The sequence below is a fragment of the Elgaria multicarinata genome, chromosome 9 (assembly GCF_023053635.1).
Source record: "Elgaria multicarinata webbii isolate HBS135686 ecotype San Diego chromosome 9, rElgMul1.1.pri, whole genome shotgun sequence".
In the NCBI taxonomy this organism is placed as follows: Eukaryota; Metazoa; Chordata; class Lepidosauria; order Squamata; family Anguidae; genus Elgaria; species Elgaria multicarinata.
Window position 1 is genome coordinate 22,683,642 of NC_086179.1, and position 13,913 is coordinate 22,697,554.

At 39.7% G+C, this 13,913-nt stretch overlaps 1 protein-coding gene across 3 annotated transcripts in view; it reads left to right on the top strand.

Moving 5' to 3' along the window:
• Positions 1 to 13,913, top strand: part of BICD1 (BICD cargo adaptor 1) — a 148,299-nt gene that overhangs the window by 38,717 nt on the left and 95,669 nt on the right. The window lies entirely within an intron of this gene.

A 13,913-nucleotide genomic window follows, 5' to 3' on the forward strand; every position in this document is an offset into this window, starting at 1 on the left:
TCGTAGAGCAGGAGAGCTCTGCGCTCTTAGAGTTGATCATCCCTACTTAGTTTTTCACAGGGACAAAGTTGTTTTGCATACTGATCCTTCCTTCCTACCAAAGGTAGTGTCCGATTTTCATGTAAATCAACCCATTACTCTACCAGCCTTTTTCCCAACACCTACTTCTGCGATTGAAAGGTCTCTCCACTCACTGGATGCACGCAGAGCTCTGGCTTTTTATAAAGCCAGGACAGAAACATTCAGACAGACTGAACGCCTGTTTATATGCTATGGAGGACCTCGGCGAGGACACCCTGTTTCATCCCAGAGGCTAGCATCCTGGGTAGTTCAAACCATCCGCCTGGCATATGAAGCCTCGCATGCAGAACTACCACAGAAGATAACGGCCCACTCGACTCGAGCAATGGCCACGTCAGTTGCTTTCTCCAGAGGAGCATCTATACTTGACCTCTGCAAAGCGGCAACATGGTCGACACCATCGACGTTCGTCCGACACTACAGACTGGACGTCAGGGCCAGACAGGACTACTCGTTCGGCCGCCTCATTCTCTCCGAAGTACTACAATAGAACACCGACCCTCCACCTGGTGAGTAAGCTTGTTATTCGCCCATGGGTGTGATGCACAGAGACCACGAAGAAGAAAGGCAGGTTGCTTACCTGTAACTGGAGTTCTTCGAGTGGTCATCTGTGCATTCACACAACCCACCCACCATCCCCTCTCGGTGTTAAGTATAATTCTTTATATGTCTTTCTATTAAATAGGCCACAATGTGGTCAATGAATGTTAAAACTGAAACGGTAGGCGGGAACCCAGTAGACATGCGCAGTGCAGCGTGGGGGAGGGTTCCCGCCTAAAATTATCTTAAGCTTTGAAAGTTCCGGAGCCGAGCTCGCGTAGGCGCAGAGCCCATGGGTGTGATGCACAGATGACCACTCGAAGAACTCCAGTTACAGGTAAGCAACCTGCCTTTCTAACATATATTAGTGAAAGGGCTGCATACTTCACCGTACATATTTTATTTTGCCAATGAACTTGTCAGAGATTTCCTGACATTCTTGTTATGTTATTTTCTGGCCTTGGAAATTCATGGGAAAGTGAACACTTTGCCTGTTGTAGGGGATTGGCTATTGACTTTTTATTTAAGAGGTACCTAACATAGGCTGCCCAGAAGCATAGGTTCCTGCAGTATCTTGCATTAATACCCCTCAAATCACTCCCCACAATAGTAGGTGAAAATGAAGTTCCTGAAGATAGGTGCCCAGAATGATTTACTTCACTCAGACTCACAAACTCAACAACACTATTTTTTATTTATTTATTTATTTATTTATTTATTACATTTTTATACCGCCCAATAGCCGAAGCTCTCTGGGCGGTTCACAAAAATTAAAACCATGATAAAACAACCAACAGGTTAAAAGCACAAATACAAAATACAGTATAAAAAGCACAACCAGGATAAAAATTTATTATTTATTTAAAACATTTGTATTCCGCCCTTTATTATTAAGATCTCAGGGCGGCGTACAGATAAAAGCATACAGAGCTTTGGCTATTGGGCGGTATAAAAATGTAATAAATAAATAAATAAATAAATACAGTATAAAACAATAAATATACACAGCTAAAAACAAATTAAACCATGAACCAAGTTAAAACAATATATAATTTAAAAGCAGTAAAAACAAAACAATTAAAACAATGTGCCATCTTAGTGAATTTAACCATTAAAGGCTTTGTTAAAAAGCCATGTTTTCACTTGGCGCCGGAATAAAATCAGCGTTGGTGCCAGTTGGGCCTCCACAGGGAGGGCATTCCACAGTCGGGGTGCCACACCAGAGAAAGCCCTCTCCCTTGTCCCATCATAGTGTATATGTGTTGTGCTGGTGGGATTATTATAGTTTTAAAACCTTTATTAAAACAATTTAAGAAAAGTTAAACAGAAAAGAAGAATCACTCACACTAAATATAGTCCGCCTTCAATGCTATTTATTTCTGACATTGCTGTCAGAAGTATAAACAGTGTTCCGTACTGTCATTCTCCTCAAGGCACAGTCTGTTATTCCCAAATAAGCTTGACTGCCCTTGGAATGCATGTTATTGATATCTTATTTGTATGCACATAAAGCAACTGTTTTCCATATTGAGCTGATATCATAGGTTGAAATTTAGCTGACTTTAATTTAATAAAGTCCAAGTATAAGCTATTCAATATGTAAAAAAGAGAAATGTATGACATTTAATTTCAAAGCTTTGCTCATACCAAAATTGATACCTAATGAACTTTGTATTTTTAAACACTCATTGATATCAATGGGGGCACCAATGATTATACTTGCACATAGGATTGCTGCCTAGGAAAGCAATTCAGCATTTTAAGATCTTGAGCCTCTCCCCACCAACCCACAAAATTCAACACTATCCATATTTGGGGGTGTTAACCCCCCCTTCACTTAAATTACGATAATATGATTTGAATTTTTACGAGTAAATTGAAGATAGGAGAATTTGCTTGAGAGTTAGTTTCTCAAATTTATTTCTGTCTTACCAGTATACACCATTGCTGACATATATTTTGTTTAGGATTGCAACTGTATTCGGGGAGAACGTCAGAAGTTTATTGTAGGACATGCATTTAGAAACCCATAGCCCTGTTAAGAAGGAAGAGCATAAGAAGCCTAATGCTCTTTTAGATTGATTTAACAACAATCCATCAATTAAGTTTCCTCGTTGTTGGACAATCGATTATCTGTAATTAATAATAAATAATATCTATATGAAGCTGCTGGAAGCAGTCATCAGAGGATTTGGAGCATGATGTCATCATACTACCAGGGATAGCTGTCAGGAATCATATAACACTGATTCTGAAAGAGCTGCATTGGTTACATGTTTCCAGTGCTGATGTTGACCTACAAAGTCCTAAATGACTTGGGGCCCAGGTACCTTAAGGAACACCTCTCCCTGCACCAGCCTGTCCATGTTCTTAGATCTATGGGAGATGCTTGTTTCATCCCATCATTAGGAGAAGCACATCCAGTGGTGGCATGATGTGGAATGCCCAAAGACTCCCAAGTTTAACAACATTTCAGTGCCAGGCTAAGAACCATTTGTTCTACAGACTTTATTAGAGGCTTATTTCATGTATTTTCTTGTTGGGTGTTTTTAATATTGTACCTGCTTTTGGGTTTTTGTGAAGGGTTGGATATAAATGGAGCTAAACAATTAATTATCTAACTAAATAAAATACTTCATATGAATGGAGAGCACTGATTAATAATCATCTAATAACTTCAATGGTAAAGTTTTCATGGTGTATGCAGTTAAGATGGATACTTCATCTTGTTAATTCTAAAAAGCTTGATATACTGTATGACATGAAGTCCAAGGTATTTATTTAATGATGGGATGTTGCTTTTGAGAGCTATAATTTTAATTGGATTGTCCAAACATCAAGAACTCTTTCTCTGGATTATAAGAATGATTTACACTGTTGTATATTAGCAATTAATGTACTGTCTCCTGCTGTGGCCAGGAGGGAGTGAAATTCTTGAGAGCTAGGGTGAATCACAAAATAAGAAGACATGCACCACAAAAAATAGTGATTTGCATATTCGAATTTATACGTACGGTATATATGCAAATTTAGACTAATTATAATTTAAGTAGAAATGCACCATAATGCAGACAACTGTGACCATTGTACCCGCTTGTTCAGTCTGCTGCCTAGATGCTGACTGTTGACGTGCAGCAGTTCTTATGGTTCATTATTTTTAAACTGAAATTGGACAGAACATCCCTTCTGAATACAGGATGATTCTCTGGCAGCCCTTCAAATAGAGGTCTGGTCCAGATTTGTTTAACCTTAGTCCAGTGTGCCACTGCATCTGTTTGACTAAGAGGCCATGGACTCATGATGTGGAACTACCCAAGCCCGCCCTGCCCTGACACCTGCTTAATTGATAAAGAAAGATCTTAGAGTGTGGGTCAATAACTGAAAAATAAAACTTACTGACTGTCACATAGGAAGGCAAAAATAATTTTGTACTTTTAATATTACAGTAATAGTCAAGAAGGAAATATCCACTGTCACTCTGTACATGGGAAATCTTTTATGGGGAATCTTTTTTTGTCCCTTAGTTTGGGGCCCAGCTCTATGCCAGATAAGAGCTGAGATCTAAATAAGTTATTCTCTCTCAATATCATAGCAAAATAGGAATAATAGTGGGCTGTTTACTTCATAGGGTTGCTTTGAGGACAAGCAGTATAAATACTGTGCAAGGCATACTGGAAGTGACATAATACATTATTAATAATCTCAGTTGTTTTGATAGCTGCTGACAAAGTGTTCATAGATTATACCTTCTAGCCAGTTAGGTTTTGCTTTCCTACTGTCCAAATAAGCACTGTGTATCCAAGTTGAAAGAAGACTATAAATCCTGAATGGAAGATCTTGTGTCCAGAGGCTCAGTCGGATCCTCTCTATGAAACTCTCCTGTCACCCCTATTAACTTGGTCATATCATGCTTTCAATCTGAGTCTAGAACTGTGGCCAGAGCTTTGGAAAGGACCATGTCTGACTTGTGTTCTGTATAACTTAGGCTCTAAAAATTATTAAATAGCAGTGGTGATGCAGGTACTATTTTTTTCTGTAAAGCTTAAATCTTGAAGCAATGAATGGAATACAAGGAAGATAGCACATATACAAACTGTGGACTAGTGGTAGAAGAACAGGGTAGCAAGGATGTGACCGAGAGGCCTCCTTGACACTTGAGATGTGAGACACTTGAGGCTGTATTAGCATTTTTTTCATAGTCCCATCTCTGTAGACTGTGCAACCCAATTACAGAATTTTGAAAAGAGTGTAACAGAGCTTGTATTTTGAGTGGATTACCTTCTATACTTGTTGTTAGCTACAGAATCAAGCATTAGTGAGGGAAAACTAGCATCCCCTTTCATGCTACCCGTCTCGACAGGAAGAATAGGAGGATTGGGCCCTGCCCATTCCACCATGCATCACAGAGGATTCTTTGAGGGGACAGGGAGCAAGGGGCAATCTTCTCACTGAGGTATTCGAAACTGCCCTACCTCATTAGGATTTATGGGAAATCTGTGTCTCTTCTCACTGTTGCCCCTGCCTATCTCATTAATGCTTTTTCAGCCAGGTTTGTAGTGTTGCAGACAAACCAATAAGCTTTCTCTCAATCCCTCTGGAAAATGAATCTTGCGTAGAAAAACCTTAGTAACGTACCAATGCTCCTAATTAACTGGTGTGATGATCATGCTGCATGAAGTAATTCAGTTCTCTGGGGACTGCCCTTACTCATCCCAGTTCTTATGAGCACTGGGTGCATTTAATGTCTCTTTTCCATAGCAACGGTCCCCTGTGCGAGAGCTTTCATGGTTTAATTTTTTTAGATCAAACACTTTTCTTTATCAATATATTACATCAATGGGTTCTATAGAATTTCAGAGCCTGGCGTGATTCACAGTACAAAATCTTGGACTAAGATCTGAAAACTTTGTTTCAGTAGTCCTCACTGATGCTGTGCAAAACTTCCGCTCTCTCAGCAATAAATAGTGATCTGACTAATTGGGCTGTTGTGAGGATGGATGAATGAAATAAAGGCTCTATAAGAACTTGCACAATGTGCAGCACAGCCCCATTAATTTCAAGGAAGCTTATTCCCCAGTAGGGAAGTGGGAACTATTGGATGGCTCTTGAATTGATGCATGTATACTGGTAAAAACAAAACACCTGCAACATTTACTCATAGACAATATGTGAGCAGAAGGATTATTCCTTGATAATTGTTCTTTACAGAATATTCTGGAAGAGAAATACATGGCTGAATAATTCCACTGAAATGTTAACATGTCCATGCAATATTAGGAGGCCATTCCATTAATACAAAATATTGCATCAGAACTGGAAACACTGGCAAATAATAAAATTATTTACTACTGCTGTCTGCAATGCAAGATATGGTAGTTTTACTCAAGAATAGCTGTAGTGTAATGGTTAAGTGTTTGGATTGGAGCAAGAAAACATTTATTCAAATTCCTGCTCAACCACAAGGCTTACTAGTTGACTTTGGGCCAGTCACTATGTATAGTTACATTACTACATTAAGTGTGTGCTTTGGGTTTTTGCTTTTTACTTTAAATAGGAAGGTTTCATAAGGAAGGCTTCAGGATGTTTTGTTACCATTAGTGAGTATAATGACCTCATTCTGAATATTTACTTTTGTCTGTATACAGCATGTGCAGAAACTAGCTTAAGGCCAAACTGCCAAGTGACCACATCAGACCCTCACTTCAGGGACAAGGGACTAAGGGTGCCTATTAATATTCTGGGGAGCATTTTAATTGCACTGTAGCTCATTAGCATGTCAGTCCCGAAGTGTATTCTTTTTCTCTGCTCTCTGTCTGCTTCTTTAGTTTTGAAACCCAGTGAATCTTGAAATAATGCAACTCATTCTTACAGATGACCTTGTTAGAAATAAGAAATATGTTACTTTTTCAGTGTTATGAAGATATTGTAAAGAGATATAACCAATGGATTATATAGATGTTATAAGGAGAAATATAATAGCTAATGCATTATGAAAACATGTTTATAAGGAGTTTTTGGTTCTGAAAGGGCTAACAGCTAAAAGCAATGTTATTGAAAGACAAGGAAATACACCAGGTGAAAGGTCTTTTCAGCTGAAGATAATGAAAACAACGAAAATAGCTGAGAGAAAAACATGAGGGCATGACCTAGCAGGAGGGTTGTTTTTTTATAGCAGAGATAACATGAGTAACGGAATTAGGTGTCAGACTTACTGGAGCTCCCTTTCTTGTCAGAATTTATAACGTTGAGGTTAAATACCAATGTGAAGTGTCAGAATTTATGGCCTTGTGGTTATAAGGGAAGAGGAAAAACATCTGTTGTTTGAACTCATGACCTTATGGGAGGCAGGGAGGTAAACAAGGGAGGAGTTACAAGGCGTACTGGGATAGGCTGTAACCCTTGGAATACCTGACCAATGGGTAACCAGGGGAGGGACCACTTCGGCCGGGTTAAGGGTATAAAATAGCTTCACATCAGCTTGTGGGTGTGCCTACCTGCCTAGACACCCAAACTTGCAAGTTTGCTCAATAAAACAGAGTGTTTAAACTTTCACCATTTTTGTCCAAGCAATTTCATTTCAAATCGTGTTTCTAACAACCTGAATGCTGGAACCTCTAAAGGCTTTTTGTCAATGACACACTTGGCGTCATGGCTGTATTTGAGAAGCACAACAACATGTTGAACATAAAAGACAACAGAGTGCAATAAAGGCTGGGTGTAGAGGACATCCATGGGTAGTGTAGGGACAGTATCAAGGATAACACAATCAAGCTTCAGTTGTACCATAAGCAGAAAATGGGGGCTAGTAGTACATGTAGGCAGAAGACTCCAAATGGCAAACTCAGTGAAGCCAGCTTACAAAAGGCAAGTCATACACAAATAATATGAATATGTGTATTACAGCATTCTTCAACCTGGTGCTCCCGAAATGTTTCTGGACTCCAACTCCCATCAGCCCTAGCCAACATGAACAATGGCCAGGGATGATATATGTAGTCCGAAATTTCTGGAGGTTAGGGGAGTTGGGGAAGGCTGGTCTATTATATTGCATATATTACTTTTAAAAAGACATTGCTTCCAATTTATAATTGAGGAATAACAGACATAGCAATAAATAACTGTCCACAGATCAGCTAGTGAATCCATGGCACAGATTCTTAAACAGAAGTAACTGTTAAGTAAGAGAATGTGTCTGAATTTATGAATTTCCCCTTCACTTCTGAGGAGCTTCAACACATGCTTAAAATTAAGAAACAAGACTTACAAACTGATTGCACATCTTCCACACAGATTAAAGCCACAGCACCTCTCTTTCTGTTACCCTTCAGGCACCAATACACAGCTAGGTGTTGTTAGAAATAGAAAATATGTTACTTTTTCAATGTTAAAGGGATATTGTAAAGAGATATAACTAATGGATTATATAGATGTTATAAGGAGAAATATAATAGCTCATGCATTACTAAAACATGTTTATAAGGAGTTGTTAGTTCTGAAAGGGCTAACAGCTAAAAGCAATGTTATTGAAAGACAAAGAAATACACCAGGTGAAAGGTCTTTTCAGCTGAAGATAATGAAAACAATAAAAATAGATGAGAGGCATGACCTAGCAGGAGGGTTGTGTTTTTTTATAGCAGAGATAACATGAGTAACGGAATTGTGTGTTAGACTTACTGGAGCCCCTCAGGATTTATAGCCTTGTGGTTAAGATAAGGGGAGAGAAAACACATCTGTTGTTTGAACTCATGACCTTATGGGGGGGAATGTAATTGAGAGGAATTAAGAAGGTGTGCTTATAGAGATAAACGCCAAATATGGAAGTGTGTAAACAAGAGTGGGTGGACTATCTAATGAGAAAAGCTGAGAGGTAAACAGGGGAGGAGTTACAAGGCATACCGGGATAGGCTGTAACCCTTGGAATACCTGACCAATGGGTAACCAGGGGAGGGACCACTTTGGCCGGGTTAAGGGTATAAAATAGCTTCACATCAGCTTGTGGGTGTGCCTACCTGCCTAGACACCCAAACTTGCAAGTCTGCTCAATAAAACAGAGTGTTTAAACTTTCACCATTTTTGTCCAAGCATTTTCATTTCAAATCGTGTTTCTAACAGTGTTCACCTCCCCCCATTTCCCTTGCAGCAACTTTCCACAAAAACAGGCCTCCCCCCACCCACCCATAACTCATTGTAGTCAAGCTCTCCAGGAACCTGTTTCCAATACCAGCACAGAATGCTTTCCCCTCACCAAAGAGCTGCAGTTTGCAGCTTCTCACACATGAAGAATTCATTAGCACAGTGCTCTTCACTATTTTCAAGTGGGAGCCACTTTGGCAAGATAAATTCAGCATGAGGCAATGGGCCAGGTAGATAGGAAGGTAGGCTGGAAACACAGTGATGGCAGCAGTAAAGGAAAGTGGTGATGACAGGGTCCCCCTGGTGGTGGTGGGTGTGCAATTCACCGCTCTTCCCACACCGCCTGAACTTTTGCAAGCCACCAGCAGCCTGCAGGCTTTGCAGTGAAGACCATGACAGTAGCCGATTGCTTCTAAGCATATGCTTAGGTCAGAGTTTCAAGTACAAGGGAACAGCCTATGGTCTTTTCCCCCTCCACAAATAAATTCACTCCTGTATTCCCTCCCCTCTGCTTCCATTTTTCTATTCCTGCAGATTTTTTCCCCTTTTCTTTTCTTTCCTTCTTCCTTCTTTCTCAATAAATTAAAGAAGAACAAAAGGACATAATTATTTTTATTTAAAAGAATGAACTATTCTAGTTTCTTTGCTTGCTTCACGGAAAATGTATAATTTTGTAACAAACAATTCTTGGTTTTGGTATCCTCATAAAGTATAAAAAACATACATATATAACTTTGGCAGGCAGTTATTCTGTGATGCCTGCTCTCTGGGCTTCCGTTTTATCTAACATAGGTAGGTATCGTGCAGAAAACAAAAATATAAACAAAATCTTTGCTCTAATTTCAGAATAGTTGGAAGATGTCTTTAAAAATCCTGGCTGAATTGGGGAAATTTGAGGACAAGTGGTTCTCCCCTGCCCTCCACTGCAAATGTCCCAAGCTGTGTGGGATGGGAAATCTTTTCAAACCTTTAATGAGCAAAATAATTGTTTGTTCCAATTAAAAGACTACTTTCTTTGGCTGCCATGGATACAGAGGTATTTGTATTAAACAACATAGTTACAGCTCCAAGTTGTGCAAATGATAACAGATGGTGCCATTTTTCATTAATTGATTCATCTATACCAGTTAACATTTTAAAATGTATTTTGAAACTGTATTAACATACAGTATTCTAGTTTGCTGAAGTTTCAGAAAGTATGTTGGGCTGTTCTTAACACTTTAGAGCAAAAGTAAAACTACGTTTTACAGGTGACTTTTTACAACCTCAACTATCTTACCTTGGTGCAGAAGTGGTATCCGAAAGAAACTTAGGTTTTTCAAAATGTTGTCCATGTTCTCAGTATGAAAACAGCAGAAAGAAGCTTTCACATCGAGGTCCTTATTTGTTATGCACAATTATATTATTCTTTCTCCCAGGCCATATAAAGGAAGTACAGAATCTGTCATGTCCCATAACCACAACGTCCCCTAGAAAACCAGGCAGAATCCTAGAGCAGCTTCCCTTGCTGCAAGGGAAATGACATCTAGCCCCTACCAAGAATCCCAGAAAGAGGTCTTACCCATTTCCTGTTCTCTGATCTTTTTTAACAGGCGATGCCAGGTACTGAAACTGGGACCTCCTGTATGCAAAACATGTGGTCTACCAATGAGCCATGGACCTTCCCCTTTGCCATCACTTTGATATTCAAGGCAGCTCACAGAGTTAGGATTTCCGATGTTTTGAGCATTATGCTTGTTGCTATAGTAATACTTTGGTACTTAAAAATACTTCATTAGCTTGACTAACTAATTGCCTTGGATATGTTACTGCGAAGGTAAGATTTAAGTATTTTATTAATAAACAAACCTCCTCTCACCTCTGTTTAGTGCTGTCACCTAGTCAGATCACTGTCAAGATCACCTGTGTCATTGTACTGCCCACTCCCATATCCAGACAAAGAGAACTTATTAGAAATCTGCAAATTAAACCAACAGAACAGGGACTGTCTCAGGAGAAATAATAATAATAATAACAACAACATACTGCCCCATAGCTGCAGCTCTCTGGGTGGTTTACCAAGACTAAAACATTGAACGTTAAAAAGAAATATATAAAATGTAAAAAGCATAATACTGACAATATCCAGTTCAAATAAGACAAGACACAGAAATGCAGCTAAGTGCAGAAGACATGGAAAGCACCACCTAGTGGGTGGAGGTGTTGCTTATATAAACATTAAAATTTTCTCCCTCCAAATTAAGCTAACAACTACATTTTAAGAAAGTATCTAATCCACCAATCAGTAAGGTTTTCATGTTTGTCTGTCCACTTGAATTCTATATTCAGAGTATGAGTATCAGGGCATGGTGGCTAAGTACTCTCTGTTGTGGGCGTATTGTTTTCAGGATCATTAGAATTTCCTGGTAATTATTCCTTGAGAAGGCAAAGGCACCTGCTGCAGTACTATCTCATCCACCTTGCCTTCTTTGGTATGCTCTGAGGCCACTTCACCCCCCCCCCCACACACACACCTTTTAACCTTTTGTTGCTTTTACTAGTTCTTAGTATGTATTAAGTGGTGAGAGTGGCATTTCTGTACCAACAAGAATAGGTTGCTAAAAGCCACCTCCAAAAAGGCATTTTTTAATCGTCTCATCTGGTGTTCTACTTTTTCAAAAGCTTCCCTCAGGCCACTAGTACAGGCCTGTGCTAAGTTGCTTTCATGTGTCGTTGTGTGACAAATCCCTATATTCCAATATAGCTTAATAGTGCCCCCCAGAGCATCTGGGAAAGTACTGGCTCCAGGTTTTTGAGTGCCCTTGGACAAGATGCCCTCAATGGGCCCCTCCGTCAGTGAGTCTGCCTTCACACCACCATTGTCACCAGCTGTTATTTGCTCCTCGTCCTCTTTGTCATCATTGCTACCATTTGCTTGCTTGACAGACAGAAAACCAGGGAGCAAGCAGGCCGTGGCATCTACTCCTCCTCCTTACCACCACCACCACCGTTGTCTGGGCCAGAGTAGAGGCAGGTGAACAAGTAGATTGCAGTGGTGATGAGGAAGAGCAACTCCAGGAGGCTCTTGTCAGTGTGGTTGTGGGACCTTGGCAGGTGCCCAAGCATGCGACTTACCCTTGATGCCATCCCTGATCTGGTTAGTTGGTAAAATGCCAGAATACCAAAAAGGTGTATCTCGCTTATCTTTGTATGTGTGATTGTTGCCTTCCCTTGTTCTTCCTCATTTTTCCTTCCCCCCTTCCTTCAATAAACTTATTTTTAAAAAATATTTGGATATTTGGCTGTGTTATTTTCAAAGGTAATTTCCCACATGATCTTAGGATTTTCACAAAGTTTTTGTTTAGTTCTGTATTAGACAAGAAAATCCAAAGAACGTGTTTCTTTTACTTCCCCCCCAGAGCTAGGCTGAATCCCCAGTAAAGTTTAGAAACTTCTCAAGCAGCTAGACAGACTAGTGTGCATCAGGAGATTCAAGCTGAAGGATAGCAGCCTACCAATATTCTTTTGGGGGGAACTGTTCTAAACAAGGGTTGCATCACAGGGAAAGTCACACACACCCAGATCCATAACATAGTGGTATTGGCCTGGCCTGGCCTCTTCTTTCTGCCTGAATATCAAGTCACACGGAAGCGTAGAATTCTGAAGTCCAAAAATAATTTCATAATGAAGAACTCATTAAGGAATAAAGAAAAAGATCGTTTTATAGCACCAGAGCTTGGCTCTTTTTTTCTCTTGCTAGTATTGTATGCAAAAAACATATGGAACCTTTAAATCCCAATCCTTCTGATCTTCTCTCACCAGAACTGTAAGAACTGAACCATTTGTTTTGTGTGATATTTTTACTTTCCCATTATATGCAGGGTGGGCAACACTCATCTGGGATACTTGGCACATTTCTTGAAGCAGCTGTGATTCAAACTTTCCCTTGATCACTACATATACAGCTTGATGGGCCAAATTGCAACATGCTTCATACGTGCTTGTCTCCCAGTTTTCAGTCTTTTTATTTTTCAGGGGCTGTGCCACCGCATAATTCAAAATGCTGTCATATATTACCAGCAAATAATGGTTCTCATCTGGTGTTTCTGGAAGTGGGCCTTTCAATTTGAATACATTTCCATGGATTAGCAGGCTGTGGCATTCCCCCTGGTGGATTTTTTTCTTGTCTTGCTGGTGATTTCCTTTTTTGGCAGGTGATGCACTAATAGCTTAATTTTGCCATGCCAAGCCAATAAATCTGTCTGATACCCAAAAGTGCCTTTCCATATTGGAAATGTCCAGCTGAACCATTATTACAAATGGACTGAAGTACTGTTCTCCGTAAGGATGCTGGCATAACAACCTTGCAACACTCATAAACAAGTCAGTTTATAACAGACCCGGTGGACATTTTTCCCCCTATTGGGCCAAATCTTCCTAGTATAGGTCTTTTCAGTACATGTGTTGATATATACAGCTCAATGTCCTTATATTGTTCCTGACAAATTTCTTCCCAAGACCAGGCTATTTGTATTTTTACTGTTCCTATAGAGTTAAAAGCATTCACAACTGCATTCTGCTTTCCAGGTTTATGATGAATTCACAGAATATTTGTGAATCCATTTCCACCAGTGACCCTCTGGGTTGTGCTTCACAAATAGCCGCTGCAAATCACTGTAGTCCATGTACACTCTCAATTCTATACCCAGTAAGTAGAATTGACACAGCATAAGAACTTCCACATTAGTGAAATATTCCATTTCTGTTGCTGAATATTGCTTTCTCTCTCATTTAACTACTGAGTAACTATTAAGCTACTGATCTGGATCTTCCCTACTAACAGATTTCTTTTAACAGAAGTCCCAAGGCAACCTTTGAGGCATCACAGGTTACAATATGGATGGGAAGGATCTGAGAATTTAAAGAATGCATAATTCAGCAGATCCTCCTTCAGTGACCCAAATGCCGTCTGATGCTCTGCCTCCCACACAAAGTTGTTCTTTCTTAGCTGATATAATGATGCTGCCCTCTCTGAGAAATAGTTTACAAATTTGTAGAATCCAGAGACATCAAGGGATCTTTGTATTTCTTCCAGCCTTGGTGGCATCTTCCAGATTTCAATTGCATCCAGTTTGGGGTGGATGTGTCATTGAATGAGATGCGACTTCATGCAAACTGAG